Source organism: Schistocerca americana, chromosome 8 (assembly GCF_021461395.2).
Source record: "Schistocerca americana isolate TAMUIC-IGC-003095 chromosome 8, iqSchAmer2.1, whole genome shotgun sequence".
NCBI lineage: Eukaryota > Metazoa > Arthropoda > Insecta > Orthoptera > Acrididae > Schistocerca > Schistocerca americana.
In genome coordinates, this window is record NC_060126.1 from 299,030,607 (window position 1) to 299,049,680 (window position 19,074).

Below are 19,074 nucleotides of genomic sequence, written 5' to 3' on the forward strand. Positions count from 1 at the left end.
GTACCCTGAATATTGTTCGACCAGTTCTTTTGTAGTTTCTACAACAAGAAGTTCTTACAATGTTCCAACAAGATAATGTTCGGCCAGACGCTGCCTGTGAAAGTCAAAGTGCTCTGAAAGACATGCTGCTGCTTCCCTGTCCAGCAGGATCGCCGAGCGTGTCTCCAATAGAACCCATCTGGTACCAGATGGGACGACAACTGACTCATCCGACTCGTCCACTCACAACTCTCACAGTGACAGAGCTACACGCACACATCGGACAGTTGTGTAATAACGTATTTCAAGATTGTATTCGTCTCCAATAGAACCCGTGTGGTACCAGGTGGCACAACTGAGTCGCAGGGCTCGTCCACTCACAACTCTCATAGTCACAGAGCTATACGCACACATCGGACAGTTGTGAAATAACGTATTTCAAGATAGTATTCCTCACTTTTTGATCGTCTACATGCACGAGTCCGTGACTGCATTGCCACCTGTGGAGGCTACAATACTTGTTAGTATGGGTTTTACAGCGCATGTCTATACCTACTACCTCAGAACCGTTCTACAAACGTAGACTTACCATATCTATTGTTTTAACATGAAATTTTGAATGAATTGGACAAATTCTCAATGTGATCTATATTTTTTCCGATAGTTTTGCTAAACAGTCAGAGGAATGGTAAGTGCTTTTGTTGTTGTTACCATATGTAGAGATGTAATCCCTCACGCAAGCATATGTACCCAAGGTGCGACGATGTTTGAAAATTTATAAATTTATGTGTGCAATAAGGCTAGATAAAATCAGTTTTCAAATGTTTGCAAGTGAGAGACAACTGATATAATAATAAGAAAGAGCCAGTAACTCAGATTAATTTATGGAACTATCCTCACAAATTCTTAAGTCCCGTTTTACTCTCATTCAGTAGTCATCTAAAACAGAGGACAGGTCTACAGGTAGAGTCGCATTCCTGCCAACAAACGACGGTTGTTCGGTTAAAATTTGGCACGCTGCAAGAGGTACGTCACACAATCCACAGACGTGAGATGCTTCTCGCCAGAAGAGAGAAACCGCTCTTCAGAACATTATGTCCAGTAGCTACTGAAGCATGTCCAAAGGACATAATTCCTCGTCAGCAACTGGAAGGAATTCTGCCATGGTCGGGTGTGTAGATCAACCAATCACAAATTATCATCTTTCATATCCAGCCGCTCTGTCTCATAACGATGCAGTATTTCTCCTCAACAGTGAGATAACTGCGTGCCGATAAGCTTTACATTGTGCCACTGTAGCTGCTGGGCGGGCTTCATTATCTGTTTGATTTCGCAGTTCATTGCCTCAAATTCCCTCATGCCTGGATACCAATTGGAATATCATCTCATTCGCTGTATGGTGCACCTGAAGTAGACTGTCCTGGAGATTCTGGAGTGCATAAGGACCACCACCGTTCGATGCTATCTCTCAGATGAGAGACGTAATATGTTGAGACAACATTTATATGGAAGGACACCGATAAACATCTTTCTACCTATGCAGCAGTTCAAAAACATCTGACCGAACCAGAAACCATGTTTGTTGTTGGTGCTGTAAAGCAAGTAACGGCCGGCCGCGGTGGTCTCGCGGTTAAGGCGCTCAGTCCGGAACCGCGCGACTGCTACAGTCGCAGGTTCGAATCCTGCCTCGGGCATGGATGTGTGTGATGTCCTTAGGTTAGTTAGGTTTAAGTAGTTCTAAGTTCTAGGGGACTGATGACCACAGATGTTAAGTCCCATAGTGCTCAGAGCCATTTTTGAAAGCAAGTAACGCACTGGCCTGTAACAAAATAATCCGAAATAAATTAATAACATGTTACTTCCTGGCAGATTAAAACTGTGTGCCCGACCGAGACTCGAACTCGGGACCTTTGCCTTTCGCGGGCAAGTGCTCCACCAACTGAGCTACCGAAGCACGACTCACGCCCGGTACTCACAGCTTTACTTCTGCCAGTACCTCGTCTCCTACCTTCCAAACTTTACAGAAGCTCTCCTGCGAACCTTGCAGAACTAGCACTCCTGAAAGAAAGGATATTGCGGAGACATGGCTTAGCCACAGCCTGGGGGATGTTTCCAGAATGAGATTTTCACTCTGCAGCGGAGTGTGCGCTGATATGAAACTTCCTGGCAGATTAAAACTGTGTGCCCGAACAAGACTCGAACTCGGGACCTTTGCCTTTCGCGGGCAAGTGCTCTACCAACTGAGCTACCGAAGCACGACTCACGCCCGGTACTCACAGCTTTACTTCTGCCAGTACCTCGTCTCCTACCTTCCAAACTTTACAGAAGCTCTCCTGCGAACCTTGCAGAACTAGCACTCCTGAAAGAAAGGCAAAGGTCCCGAGTTCGAGTCTCGGTCGGGCACACAGTTTTAATCTGCCAGGAAGTTTCATATCAGCGCACACTCCGCTGCAGAGTGAAAATCTCATTCTGGAAACATCCCCCAGGCTGTGGCTAAGCCATGTCTCCGCAATATCCTTTCTTTCAGGAGTGCTAGTTCTGCCAGGTTCGCAGGAGAGCTTCTGTAAAGTTTGGAAGGTAGGAGACGAGGTACTGGCAGAAGTAAAGCTGTGAGTACCGGGCGTGAGTCGTGCTTCGGTAGCTCAGTTGGTAGAGCACTTGCCCGCGAAAGGCAAAGGTCCCGAGTTCGAGTCTCGGTCGGGCACACAGTTTTAATCTGCCAGGAAGTTTCATATCAGCGCACACTCCGCTGCAGAGTGAAAATCTCATTCTGGTAATAACATGTTGTATATTACAGTGACGAGCCACATCCAGTTCTTAAAGACCTGATTTCGGCGACAGTTCGTGAAACGTACTGCAGCGCAGAAGGCAATCTGCCGACCTTGTGCCGCTCACTCAGAGTTCTAGTGCTTCTTACTACCATTGCTTGTTGACATGAACAGAGGTACCCCATTTTACTGTCCCTGCAGTCATAGTCTCAAGCAGTTCACGACCCTGTTTCTTTCTTGGTAGAAAGAAATTTGAAACGTGTGCATGCTATATTCGACCACGAAGCGCAGTTTATTTCACAGCTAGAGACAGAACAGAAATGCGTGCTGAACAGATATTCTCATTGCCATATTGTGAGTTGAATGTCCTCTCAATATTGTAGTTCCTGGCACACGTAACTGGATTTTCTCACTTACCAAGGATGCTATTTCGAGGCCGTTTTTCCTGTATTCTTCACCTTCTTCAATTATAGACTGTTGTTCTAAAACAGCAATACTTCGACCGCATCCAGTAATGAGCACATGGGACAGTTTTTGTGTTACAAATACATCAATATTCTGCGAATCACTGTCAAGTGTGTGGCGGAGAGTTCCTTATGTTGCCACCGTATTGTTGCAGTTCATTCCAGAATGGGGCGTGCGAAACATTTTTCCCTTGATTAACCCCGTATCAACTCTTACAGAACCTGTTCTGTCTAATTATGTAGGCAATATTGTAACCATGGTTCGACAGCGCGTCTGCATTCCTATGAATTCTTTACACTAGCTTTAATAATCGTTTGTTTGACCCTTGCCCTGAGGGATTCCTAGATTTCAAATGATGACGTCCATTACTCCTGCCTTGTTACGTCCCGTTCGTTTTAAAGAGTTGTCCGTCTCTGTTTTTAATGCTGGTTCCGATCATTGTTATTTATCGCACAAAGATTGGCACACTTTTGTACAAATGATATCACATACTAGCTACAAAAGTGTATGAACATAATTTTTTACTTTAACCCTAATACGTCAGATACTATAACTTGGATATACAAAAAAATCGTGAAACCAAGTCGAGGATGTTTTCGATGTGCAGTGTCGTGGGTTAAATGCTAAGATATCCTCATATGGAGGAGAAAGCGTTCGTGGACGCAGAAGACTTGATATTGGGTGACGTCACAACGTGGAATTTCATGTTCCTGAACATTCCGTAGCCCAAAGGCCTAAATAAGAGGTGTCAAATTTTTACTTCTTGGAGAGAAACTTGTCTGATGATATGCAACATCAACATCACGTGGTGCAACACAAGGAGGGCTTGAGATGCCATAATGGATTTCATCATTTTCTTTTGGAGCCCATATTTGATGAATTTTATAACTTACGACCTATGAATGTATGTTGTTTCAAAACAGCATCATTTTTTGTTTCAAAACACCATCATTTGAAGAGCTTACGGAAGCGCAGTAGTTGGAAACCACATAAGGTTTTTATCTTATAACTTATGAGCTATGTATATATGCTGTGTCAGAGCCCCACCATTGAGGATGTGCCCAAAAAAGGTGTTTTGGTACAATTATCTATAGTGAAGCGTCGGGAAATGACATGTTAGTGGTTAAAGAAGTGTCGTATTTGATTGTTTTCGTATTACACCAATTTAAGGCAAACGGCACATTGAACATTTATCAACAACGCGTCTGTTGCTACACGTAGTTGAATTGAATGTCAAGTACAGCCTTCAGGATTGAAGAGGTTTAATCTCGCGTTTTGTAAGTGTGTATTCAGGCAACAGTAGCACGATAGTAGCTCATCTGTTCGATCCGAGTAGAAGTGACCGTTTGGTACAGCCGTGTTTGACATTCAGCCCGGCCACAGCTATCAGCAGTGACACATTTGCAGGCCAGCAAGTCACGTATTTAGATTTTCCTCTGCTTCATTAGTAGTATATATTGCTGAAACTTCGTGCATGTATTTGCATTTAAGAAGTTTTATCACGCGATTTGTTAATTTAAACTCACGCAGTCTGTAGCTCACTCGTGCTTTGTTATGAACAGTTATATACAGTTCGTAAAGCATTAGCGTATTTAAGTGACATGTCAGGAGGGTAAAAAGCTGCGTATACGGTGTTCTGAAATTCGCACCCATTTAAATTCGCACCCATTGAAATTCGCACCTAGAAAAGGTACTCCAATCCCTCCGTCCGATCTCCGCCCGGCAGGTAGAATCACCGCTCGGCAGTTAGGAGAGCCTAAAGCCTTATTTTACGGCAATGTGTGGCCACGATAGTGTTGTTAGTAACGTTGCTCAACCCGTCAATGCCCACGCCATATCAGTCTCAGTTCTTGTTTGTATGTGTCTGTCTGTGACTCTCAGCTTCGATTCTTCTTCCTCAGCCGACGGTGTTGCTGTGTTAAATCACGTGAAACAGCATTATTTCGTTCTTGGATATTAGGTTCGTCTAATGAATTACACGAACCACTGCTGCAAGAATACAGAAGCAGCTACAGGCACATAAAACTGGGCAAACGAGACAACCAATGGAAAATCAATGAAGGTAATAAATACATCTGTAACTAGAGTGAAAGAAACAAGAAAGTAATGTATACGATGAGGAAATTCTGAAAAAGAACGTTCTCATTTCTATCGTATTAGAAGATTTGCAGTATTGAACAGAAATTTTATTCTTCTTCGGTTAGTTTGAAGATTCATCACGCGTTTTAAATGGATATCAATTTGCCAAATGTTATTATTTTATTGCGATGGTTGTGTAACTCTGGTCTCTTAGTTTAATAAATCCTGTGGGCTCTTCCACCATAGCCGGCCGGAGTTGCCCAGCGGTTCTAGGCGCTACAGTCTGGAGCCGCGCCACCGCTACTGTCGCAGGTTCGAATCCTGCCTCGGGCATGGATGTGTGTGATGTCCTTAGGTTAGTTAGGTTTAAGTAGTTCTAAATTCTAGTGGACTGATGACCTCAGCAGTTGTTCCATAGTACTCAGAGCCATTTTCTTCCACCAAAGCACTGCAAATGCCTTGTACCGAGAAGAATGTGGATGAGAAATGAACTTTAAAGATAAACAATTTTTCGGTGTGTCGCGTCTGGCAGCTCAAAAATGTGGAAGAAAAGAGATTTTTAAACATTTTCAATAAAGTTACTAATTAATTATTTAGTGTTGGTTAACTAGTTTCTGTCTTCGCCCGTTTTCACAAGACACTACTTACACAGAACGAAATCTGTTACGAGTCGATGAGTTGGTTCTAGATAATAAAGGAAACATAAATGATATGGTTCATACGGTAACTATTTGTTGATTTTGTATTTTCGATGTGTTTGGTGTATACACTTCTATTTATGTCACCACACTTGAATGTAACTCAGATCTGCGTTGGAAGGTGTCACAATTGTAATTACACCTTACTGTACGGTATTATGTTAATGTATGTGCAATATATATATATATATATATATATATATATATATATATATATATATATATATATATATATATAACTGTGGTACCTTCATTACCCACGTGACAACGATATGATATATACAGTGGAGAATAAGTTGTCATTGTATTACGCTGCCTTATTTATTGCACGCATTATCGCAATTTTGACATAAACACACCCGACACCAACATAACCTATCAAGTCGAAAAAAAAGGCGTTATAACTATTCTGGCAGTTAAAAAAAGCGAATGCAATGGATGTAATAAAGCCTACGTTTGACAGACGGACATTTAAGAGGGCCTGGACGTAAAATGATTGAAATTATCGAGAACATATTTTTGTCACCATCTGAAAGACAAACTTTTCCCTTTTCAAAAAAAGTATTTTGTATCTACTTTCCAATTATCGATTTGGTCTTAAACACTCTTTAAACAAATGACTGCGAACCACCAGCTCATGCAACGGGCAAAGAATATCACCATCAACATTTCTTGCCTGCCACAACCATGGAATATACAGGGGCCTTGCAGATACAAAATTACCTAGCAAATGTCTACATGGCAATACACTAAACCCTAATGAGAGTTTCAACAGCTCCGTGTGGCAAAGAGTACCGAAAACGACGTTTTTTCGATTGACAGTACTCAGGTGTAATGGGGGCTATCATCTCGTTCAGTGATGGTGTAATTATCAAGACAAAACTAATGGACAAGTTAGGCATCTAACCAGGAAATAATATGATAGGTGTGTTGAATGCCAAAGATTGTCAGGAAGTAGTTGAAGCTGAAAGGGTTGCACAAGTCGCCACTAACGGTCCAGAATAAGGAAAAGGTTTCTGAAAAATCTACAGAGGGTGAAGAAGCAGCTGGCCAGTAAGAATAATGCTGCTGGAATGTTCTGAAAGAGGCATATGGTGAGCCAAAAACACTGAGAACAGTGTTTTCTCATTTTATCGAAACTACATTTTCAGGACATTAGGTACACAGATCTTCACAATTATTTGAGCTATGTTCACCAAATTCCTCCAGAGTGAACCGTTTATTATACAAAATGTCGTATTTCTCAAACTATAACAGATAATTAAATAGCTTTCTTTGTACAGCTTTAGTGTCGGTACAAAACCGCAACTTCCTTCTCATTGTACATCAAGAGTAACACGGGATGAAAGCGAGCCCGTTGAACTCCAGATCCCCTATAAACGAGATGTACCGGATACATAAACAGAGGCGAAAATAACCTTTCAAATTTCAGCAAGCACCTCAGAGATTATTACACACTCCATTGAAAATGACAGGAGAAATTTAGCTACTTTACAGATGTCTTCAAAGGCCAATTCCTGAAAATAATAGAAGAAATACCCGTACAAATCTACATTCTCACGACTAAGTTCCCATGAGAAATGTTAAATCAGCATACAGAATCGTACAGCAGAAAAATCATAGATATCTTCCATAGCAGTTTAATCAGCACATGCAAGCCATTCCATCATGCATTAATCATCAAATACGCGACTGCAAACGATTCATAGAAACCTTTAAGAGTACTTTAATCAGCATGTGAATCGCAGTCTATACAGTGAGAATTAAATAACAAGTTTACTTTCAAATAGTGCTGAGGGGAAACGAAATATTTATTGTACAACTGTGATCCAGTGGTATCGACCTCCCTTGGAGACTGGGCCCAGGGGATGAAGATTCAGGATGCGTTTCAGGACTGGCGATACACCGACGCCGTTGGCAGTGTCTACGTTGACTGCGACAGACGCCTAGGCCGGCATGACCCACAACCATTGCTTCCTATCTCTATGCCCTGCTCCACACCGCCACTACTGCCCACCTGTAATGCAAAGGACAGCCGCCGTGACAGCCACGTTCAATGTCAACGGCGTTAGTTGTTCTCTCAAAACCCGTATGCTGCAGGATACGTTACTAGCTGCGGAACTGGATGCTGTTTTCCTCCAAAAAGTCCGATTCTATCGATACCTACGGATATGACGCCTACGCTATGCCTTCAGACGTGGGCGGAGGAGGTACGGCTATTCTGCTGAGAGAAGGGATTATGGCAACTGATGTATCCTATTTACCATCGGCACGTGGAGTCGCACTCACGGTTGGTACAGTTTGTCTAGTGAACCTGTATGCTCCTTCCGGCACCGACAGAAGGAGAGAATGCCGCACCTTTCTTGCCAAAGACATAGCTAAGCTCTTCCAGGCCAATGCCGACCACTTGGTAGTAGTCGGAAATTTCTATTGTGTGCTCCGACCATTCTACCAGATGCCGCACCACACCAGCTGCCCAGCACTTCAGGCGCTTGTAAAGGACTTGGCTTATTCGGACACTTGGGTCATACGACACGGCGACCGAACGGCATACGCCTTCTTTACTAGTCATTCCGGGAGCCGTTTGGATCGAGTTTACGTCACACGCGGCCTGCGATCGGCAGTTACCGACGCTGTGATGTGCCCTGAAGCGTTCACGGGCCACCTAGCATATACACTCCTGGATATTGAAATAAGAACACCGTGAATTCATTGTCCCAGGAAGGGGAAACATTATTGACACATTCCTGGGGTCAGATACATCACATGATCACACTGACAGAACCACAGGCACATAGACACAGGCAACAGAGCATGCACAATGTCGGCACTAGTACAGTGTATATCCACCTTTCACAGCAATGCAGGCTGCTATTCTCCCATGGAGACGATCGTAGAGATGCTGGATGTAGTCCTGTGGAACGGCTTGCCATGCCATTTCCACCTGGCGCCTCAGTTGGACCAGCGTTCGTGCTGGACGTGCAGACCGCGTGAGACGACGCTTCATCCAGTCCCAAGCATGCTCAATGGGGGACAGATCGGGAGATCTGGCTGGCCAGGGTAGTTGACTTACACCTTCTAGAGCACGTAGGGTGGCACGGGATACATGCGGACGTGCATTGTCCTGTTGGAACAGCAAGTTCCCTTGCCGGTCTAGGAATGGTAGAACGATGGGTTCGATGACGGTTTGGATGTACCGTGCACTATTCAGTGTCCCCTCGACGATCACCAGTGGTGTACGGCCAGTGTAGGAGATCGCTCCCCACACCATGATCCCGGGTGTTGGCCCTGTGTGCCTCGGTCGTATACAGTCCTGATTGTGGCGCTCACCTGCACGGCGCCAAACACGCATACGACCATCATTGGCACCAAGGCAGAAGCGACTCTCATCGCTGAAGACGACACGTCTCCATTCGTCCCTCCATCACGCCTGTCGCGACACCACTGAAGGCGGGCTGCACGATGTTGGGGCGTGAGCGGAAGACGGCCTAAAGGTGTGCGGGACCGTATGCCAGCTTCATGGAGACGGTTGCGAATGGTCCTCGCCGATACCCCAGGAGCAACAGTGTCCCTAATTTGCTGGGAAGTGGCGGTGCGATCCCCTACGGCACTGCGTAGGATCCTACGGTCTTAGCGTGCATCCGTGCGTCGCTGCGGTCCGGTCCCAGGTCGACGGGCACGTGCACCTTCCGCCGACCACTGGCGACAACATCGATGTACTGTGGAGACCTCACGCCCAACGTGTTGAGCAATTCGGCGGTACGTCCACCCGGCCTCCCGCATGCCCACTATACGCCCTCGCTCAAAGTCCGTCTACTGCACATACGGTTCACGTCCACGCTGTCGCGGCATGCTACCAGTGTTAAAGACTGCGATGGAGCTCCGTATGCCACGGCAAACTGGCTGACACTGACGGCGGCGGTGCACAAATGCTGCGCAGCTAGCGCCATTCGACGGCCAACACCGCGGTTCCTGGTGTGTCCGCTGTGCCGTGCGTGTGATCATTGCTTGTACAGCCCTCTCGCAGTGTCCGGAGCAAGTATGGTGGGTCTGACACACCGGTGTCAATGTGTTCTTTTTTCCATTTCCAGGAGTGTATGTGTACTCTCACCCTCCCCTGCCAAAACGTCCGACGAAGTACAGATCCGTGGTGCCTCAGTGCGGCCCTCCATGATGAGATAAATTGCAGAAGCTGAGTCGATATGGAGCAGATGGTGACGGCCATTACCCGCCAACTGTTCCATACTTCAGTGGTGGTTACAGCGTGTCAAACCCACCTTGTGCCGAACATTCGCCAGCTATGGACGAGATAGGGTGCGCTGGTATAACGTGACCATTGATTTCTGCTACACTGCGCTCCGCAAACTGGATGTGCAACCGCCGTCGCCGGTACGACAATCGTCAGACCAACACGTCAAGGTAAAATTTCTACGTATCATATGCTATAGGTCTCTCGGGTGTGTGGGTATGGGCGAGGCAACTCAATATTTTAGTAGAGAACGACCTTCCTTCCACCATATCGTTCTAGACAGGAAAAGACGCGAGAGTCAGTTCATTACGGAGGTCGAGACGGAGGAGGCGACGGCGAGCAGAGACGCTAAAGGACATCGTCCGAGTGTTCACACAGTCATATTCACTTACCTACGAGCGAGAGTACAACATGGATATAGGAGTCAGGGAAGTCCTATCCGATCTACCCATCTCTCGGAACCCGCAAGATGATGCTACGCTCTTTTCGGAGGTGGCTTTGGAAAAACTACGGGAGGCTATGTTGCGCAGTGCCCCCAAAATAAAGCCACGCCCTGATGGACTCCCAGATAAATTTTATGAAAGTATTTTTGATCTTATGAACCTAACGTGAGTTAGGACGCACAGAGAACTCCAAATTTCAAGTACCGTCTGAATTCACTGAGGGTCTCTGGATTCCAGTGCCTAAACCCCGAGGAACCGTCGCCCACTTTATTATCGACCACTGACAATACTAAACAGCGATTACAAACTCTTAACACCCATCCTGCGTGAGAGGCTCAAATCTACGGGAATGGCGGCCATTCACATTAATCAAACCTGCCTCGGAGGCGACACTAATGTGTTTACGACTCTGAGCACCTATTAACACGTGGTGGGGCTAATGCTAACATGCTGTCTCCACTGTGCTCTTGTTGCGCTAGATTTTGACCATGCTTTAGATCGCGTCGAACGAGGTTCCTGCGCGCAGTTATGGAACACATCGGTATCCCGTTCATGACGACATCTGTTGCCCTTCGTTTCGTCCATAGGGCGGTCACGAGGATTACGGCAAACGGCTATCGTTCCTCCCCCGTCCGTGTCAATTGGTCTGCAGATCGTCTTCTGCCGTGTTATTCGCCATTTCCCTCGAAACAGCTCTTCACGGACTGGGGCGACGCTAGGAAGCTCTCAGCCTGTGCTCCGTGATCTTTCTATCTAAGGCATACGCCGACGATGTAATGTTCTTAGCACGGACTGGTAACGAAATACGAACTGCGCTTTCTTGGCTGCAGCAGTATGGGGCAGTGGTGGGAAGTGTGGTCAACCTCCGGAAATCATGCTACATGGAGGTGCGACGAAGCATGCCTGGAGAACTGGATTTACCGCTGACGGAGGTCCCAATGCTCAAATGTACGGCGGCATTTACGTATCGTAATGTCTTACGACGTCTCCGTATACTCACCTCAACGAATGTAGATAGTTTGACATTTTTCAACAAGCTCAGTACGTCAATGTGTACAGGGCTTCTCAACTTAACCATTACTCCCACTTATTACCGATGATAGACACGATGGCTTCCACGATATAGGCAGTGTTCGGACACGTGGTGATTGCTGGTGCAGTTTTTAATATCCGTTTTGTTACTCTTACTTCATCCTTCCGCAAAGGAGGTGTTGGACTCCCTCACGTCAAGCACAGAGCGTTGGCACTCTACCTTCGCTCAATGCGGCGACTCGGACTTTCACCAACAGACTATCTTCCTGTTATCCTGATAGCAGAGGTGGCCCCATACACGCTATGCCCACCGGTACCTGTTGGACGTTTCTCGTGGAGCACAGCTATACCGGAGACGCGGAATCCGTCAGCAAAGATTTATTATAGCGTTTTCCGACGCTGGAATCCGGCTAACGACATTGTACGACGCCACCCCACGGTCCACTGGACGCGCGTTTGGCGAGCCATCCACGTGGGCTTCCCGTCCACCTTAGTGCGGTCGACGTGGTATGTGGTCACTAACGAGAAATTTGCGTCTCATGAAGGCTACATGCCATTCATCTGACTGACAACCCCATGTGGCCCCGCTGCGCGACGGTAGATACGGACGGACTAAACACTGCTGGAAACTGAACCGCCGGACACTGCCTTTCCTCTTACGCCACCCCTTTGTTTTGACTGTGCCTGGACCTCTTTCATCCCGACGACGTCTATTTGTCGATGATCCGGATGAATGAGGTCAACTGGATACAAGGAACAGCGATACGCTACATGTACCGCGACTGCGAAAAGAAAGTGCTCGATTTGTGGCAATACATGAGCGACGAGTTCCTGGTCTTAACGTACAGAACACAATACCGGAACCTTTTTGTTTATTTCGGGTCGTCATTCATAGAGCCACCTACCACTTGGGGTGTGCCGGGTGAGAGAAGAAGTTGACAAGCAGAGGTGATTTTTCCACGATTCCGGTGCGATCACTGACTGTGTGCAGCGGCCCCGAAAACTACAACGGTTGATGACTGGGGATGCCCACTGCAATAACAACCGCCTCTTAGTGGACGTCCGCTTCGATAAAGTGATCCCAGCGGATAAGATGGCCCCCTTCAGTTCACATTATCGTGATAATTTTTGGCGTATGGGTCTCGAGAAGAAATCTGATGGTGCGCTTCGGTGGTAGGAGGTGGGAGGCGTCGTGGCCAGGCATCGGAATTCGACCCTCCGGCCTGCCGCTGACTGTGCTCCTAAAAAAAAAACCACTTGGATCACTTGGTAGGCAGCCCGAGTTAGATTGCCGGTCGATGCATTTCTTTTTAATTTACGGTTCCGTTTACGTATACAAGAGATAGAGGAAACGCAGTAATAATTTCTGTCATCTAGCAAACAAAAAAGTTAAAAGTAAAAGAAACGTCGGTAGAGCACTTTTCCGTGAAAGGCAAGGTCACGAGCTCGATTTTTTAAAAAATGGTAAGGCAACCGCTCGCGATAAGCGGGAAATCCGAGTTCGAATCTCGGTCCGGCACAAATTTTCATTGTCATCATTCCATCCTACAGTTTTTGGTAGTGCTTATTCGCAATTGCGAATTCATTTGATGTGCATCTATTTGTGTCCACTGTGCATTCCGACGGACGTGGGCAATTCCAACAGGACAATGCGACAACCCACACGTTCACAGTTGCTACAGAGAGGCTCCAGGAACACCTTCTGAGATTAAAAACTTTCGCTGGCCACCCTTCTCCCAGACAGGATCATTATTGAGGATATATGGGATGCGTTGCGATTTATGGACAGACCTGTCAGTTTGTAACACTTATATCGGTTAGAAGTAGGTTTATGTTATGTAACTGTGTATCTGCAATAACGGAGTGTGTATTCTTTGTTATTTAATGTCCTTGCTTTCTGACAGGAAAATTACAGTTTTATATGGTATATAAGAAAAAAGCAAAATGATTTGTTAAAATGATAAATTATTATAATATGTGTATGTTCATCAAAAGAAAATCTTTATTGAAAGCTGGTTCATGTTTATGGCAATTGTGTATGTAATATATAAAATATATAGGAAAGTGTCTCCGCAACGGAAGTGGCGTGGCGCGATGTAAACGGTGGCTGTCGAACAGAGCGGCTCCTTGGTGTAAACGCAGTATGTGACTAGCCGTAGCACGGTACACTTCGACGCTGCTAAGATTGGCAATTGGAAGCTGCCTAGGATGTGGATCTGGCTATTATTTGGTATTCTCGGCTAAAAGGAATGGCTCTAATATGGTGACAATCCGACGCCAAGAAGAGATTTATAGAGCAATCGAACATCAAGAGCCGTGAGTACAGTTAGCCGCCATGTCGCTTGCCACAAATCTCCGCCAGTGCTTCACTCACTTCGTACATTCAGTTACGTATATGGGCATGGACGAGTAAATTTGTGTGTTATTTTAGTAATAAGCACTAAAACAAATTTGTGGCCAGAACCATATTTCTATCGCGATCACGAACCTATTCAGAGTCCTCACTTAAGTGCTACTAAAACCGAGTATCCTGATTTAAAGGGACAATTCTTGCATTCAAGTGTCTAACAGCGATTTTTTATCTAATGGAAAAGAACTAGTAACAGTTAAAGTTATTGATATGTGCTTGTTGCTAATTTGTTTTTTATAATTCACTGGTGTGTGTGCTATTGATAACAGTTGCTACACACAGTTCACGGTGCACTGTATGAGTTCGTATCATGTGTGCTATTCAAAGGGAAATACTAACGAAAGTAACTTCAATAACCAATATCCAATTCTCTTGAACATATGTTTCCAAATTAGTGTGCCTAATTGGCCTGGTGGCCGTTCACTTTTTTTCATTCCCTTATGATTTTACCACTTTCATTAACTCCCATTAGTTATTCTGTTAAAGTCACCATATTCAAAATTAGTCCGATACCTTTATCCATTAGACAAACTTGCGGTCAGAATTTTCGAAAGCCTCTCAGAGGGTAACATTAGCTAGTTTCACGGCAATTTAGTGTTAAAAGTTCCCTCCAGCACTGATTCGACGTTAGTCGAGTCCATGCCACGTCGTGTTGCCGAGCTTCTGTGTGGTCGCTGGGGGCTCTACACGATATTAGGCAATCGTATCAATTTCTTTGGCTCTTCAGTGTAGATGTAAGCTAAGTCTAAATCAAGGAACATACAAGGTACTCAACTGTCATTTTAACATACTTTTAAAAGACCTGAGTAAAGCGTGTAAAGTTTTACCTTACAGACATCACAAACACCATGCATATAACACATAGAAATAAGGAAGTCAGTGGTGCACAAATAATGTACCTGCTACGCCCTGCGTATAGCATATAAGATCTGCAACGTATGTAATATAAGAATAATATAAACACACATCTATAAATATAATTTATCAAATTAATGTTAAACATATATACCGTACCCTATCTCGAATGTGGCAGGTGGATGATTTGCTAGACCTTCTCACCCGAGATGTTGTTGTTGTTGTGGTCTTCAGTCCTGAGACTGGTTTGATGCAGCTCTCCATGCTACTCTATCCTGTGCAAGCTTTTTCATCTCCCAGTACCTACTGCAACCTACATCCTTCTGAATCTGCTTAGTGTATTCATCTCTTTGTCTCCCCCTACGATTTTTACCCTCCACGCTGCCCTCCAATACTAAATTTGTGATCCCTTGATGCCTCAGAACATGTCCTACCAACCGATCCCTTCTTCTGGTCAAGTTGTGCCACAAACTTCTCTTCTCCCCAATCCTATTCAATACTTCCTCATTAGTTATGTGATCTACCCATCTAATCTTCAGCATTCTTCTGTAGCACCACATTTCGAAAGCTTCTATTCTCTTCTTGTCTAAACTATTTATCGTCCATGTTTCACTTCCATACATGGCTACACTCCATACGAATACTTTCAGAAATGACTTCCTGACACTTAAATCAATACTGGATGTTAACAAAATTCTCTTCTTCAGAAACGCTTTCCTTGCCATTGCCAGCCTACATTTTATATCCTCTCTACTTCGACCATCATCAGTTATTTTGCTCCCCAAATAGCAAAACTCCTTTACTACTTTAAGTGCCTCATTTCCTAATCTAATTCCCTCAGCATCACCCGACTTAATTAGACTACATTCCATTATCCTTGTTTTGCTTTTGTTGATGTTCATCTTATATCCTCCTTTCAAGACACTGTCCATTCCATTCAACTGTTCTTCCAAGTCCTTTGCTGTCTCTGACAGAATTACAATGTCATCGGCGAACCTCAAAGTTTTTACTTCTTCTCCATGAATTTTAATACCTACTCCAAATTTTTCTTTTGTTTCCTTTACTGCTTGCTCAATATACAGATTGAACAACATCGGGGACAGGCTACAACCCTGTCTTACTCCCTTCCCAACCACTGCTTCCCTTTCATGTCCCTCGACTCTTATAACTGCCATCTGGTTTCTGTACAAATTGTAAATAGCCTTTCGCTCCCTGTATTTTACCGCTGCCACCTTTAGAATTTGAAAGAGAGTATTCCAGTCAACATTGTCAAAAGCTTTCTCTAAGTCTACAAATGCTAGAAACGTAGGTTTGCCTTTCCTTAATCTTTCACCCGAGATAGCTAGATGATAGGCTCTCTAATACAGATCTAAGTACTTTCCTATCATCTTTTTTCATATTAAATATAAGAATCTTGTGAATTTAGAAATTTTTTGCGAATGTATAATATATCGTAAAGTGATAAAACGGTACGTGATCAAAAGTATCCGGATACCCCCAAAGACATACGTTTTTCATGTTAGGTGTATTGCGCTGCTACCTACTGCCAGCTTGGCTTTGAGCATTATGGCACTTGACTGCTGAGGTTATCAGTCCCCTAGAACTTAGAACTACTTAAACCTAACTAACCTAAGGACATCACACACATCCATGCCCGAGGCAGGATTCGAACCTGCGACCGTAGCGGTCGTGCGGTTCCAGACTGTAGCGCCTAGAACCGCTCAGCCACTCCGGCCGGCCTCTGCCAGGTACTCCATATCAGCGACCTCAATAGTCATTAGACATTGTGAGAGAGTAGAATGCACTTCGAACGTGGTCAGGAGATTGGGTGTGACTTGTGTCATACATTTGCACGCGAGATGTCCACACCCCTCAACATCCCTAGGTCCACTGTTTCCGGTGTGATCGGTGTGATTGGTGAAATCGAAACGGAAAGGGACACTTACTGCACAAGAGCATACAGCTGTCCACTTCTGTTGACTGACATAGAGCGCCGACGGTTAAAGAGGTTCGTAATGTGTAATGAGCAGACATCCGTCCAGATCCACTGCAAGTACTTGGACAGGCGGGACGAGAGAAAACTTGGATTTCATGGTCCAGCGGCTGCTCAGAAGCCACACGTCACGCCGGTAGATGCCAAACGACACCTCACTTGGTGTAAGGGGCGTAAACATTGAACGATTGAATAGTGAAAAAACTTTGTGTGGAGTGACGAATCACGGTACACAACGTGACGATCTGAAGACAGGTGTGGATATGGCGAATGCGCAGTGAAAGTGTAAGACGTGTATATTTCTATTGTCTATTGTCAAACCACAATTCATGAAAGATGATTATATTTCATTAATAGGATTAAGTAGGAATAATTAATATTTGTCATTTTCGAAATAATTGTGGTAGCAGGGAATGTCTGCACCACAGTATTGTTGGCGGGAGAGAACGCGCATTGATACAATTTCAAAAAGGGCGGCAGAGACTGACAATGGATGCATTTTAATAAAAGATGGGGAAAGACCGCGCATTGATCCATTTTGTAATGGTACCAGGGATTGTCCACACCAGAAGGGATTGTTGGCGGGAGAGACCGCACTTTAGTGTTCGTAGGAAGTCAGTAGTAAGCGAGATGCGAAGCGAGTCGGGAGCTGGTCTGAAGTGAGAGGTTGCGAGGAGCGGTGTGCCTGCCAGCCACCAGCTATGATTTACAAGAGATTATAAACGTATATACAGAGACATTAGCTAACTATTATCATAAGAGGAACTAATATTATAGAATTTTTATTTTTGAGCAACTCAAGACTACTGAAGGTATGTTTGGGCAATGCTAGTTGTAAGATTACTGTAAAAAGTAAGTCCTATTTGAGCGTTTGTAAAATCATTTCATTACCAACAGTAAATATTTAAAGAATCGTTTTCCAAATATAATTAATTTTTACCAGCAATACAGCATTACCGATTACAATTCATCCATCCAAAAAACAATCAACTTAAAACTTTGGAAAATTTTATTGTTGTAGAAAAAGTTTACCTATGAATTATGTAACTTCAGTCAAATCAATTAAAGACTAACGTCAGCTTTGCTATTAAAGAATGACGTCAGCTTTGGTAATAAATACAAATACTTATTATGACAGCCCACGAACAGCTAATAGAGTACAGTAAGACAGAGTAAGTATATTCATGTCGCAGCTCGATGTAGCAGTAAGATGGCGATCCAGTACCAGTAAAAAAAGGTAAAGAAGAGTTTTGGGTTATTGCAGGCAACGACCGAGGCCACGACGACGACACATTCTATGTTTCGTCGAAATAATCAGCAAATAACTTTGAATAAGCAGCATTTAAATTTGTAGGCAAAGATTGCACTTATTATTATTGAGAAAGAGAATTAATTTCAAAGGGAAGATTTCATTTGTTATTATTAAGCAGGAGATAGAAATCTTAAGAGAAGGTTTCATAGGTTACTGCAGAAGGGAACAAAAGAGATATAGGGGAGACGGGAAGGTTTCCAAAGTCATCTGCCAGCGTGTGTAGTGCTAACAGTATAATTCGGAGGCGGTGATGTTATGGTGTCGTCGTGTTTTTCATGACGGGGGCTTGCACCCTTTGTTATTTTGCGTGGCACCATCACAGCAGAGGCCTACATTGATGTTTAAAGTCCATTCTTGCTTCCCACTGTTGAAGAGCAATTCGGGGATGGTGATTGCATCTTTCAAGACGACAGAGCACCCGTTAATAATGCATGGCCTGTGGCGGAGTGGTTACACGCCAATAACATCCCTGTAATGGACTTGCCTGCACAGAGTCCTGACCTGAATCGTATAGAATACCTTTGGAATGTTTTGGAACGCCGACTTCGTGTCAGGCGTCAGCGACCGACATCGATACCTCTTCTCAGTGCAGCACTCCGTGAAGAATGGGCTGCCATTCACCAAGAAACCTTCCAGCATCTGACTGAACGTATGCCTGCAAGAGTGGAAGCAGTCATCAAGGCTAAGGGTGGCCCAACACCATATTGAATTGTAGCATTACAGATGGAGGGCGCCAAGAACTTGTAAGTCATTTTCAGTCACGTGTCCGGATACTTTTGATCACATAGTGT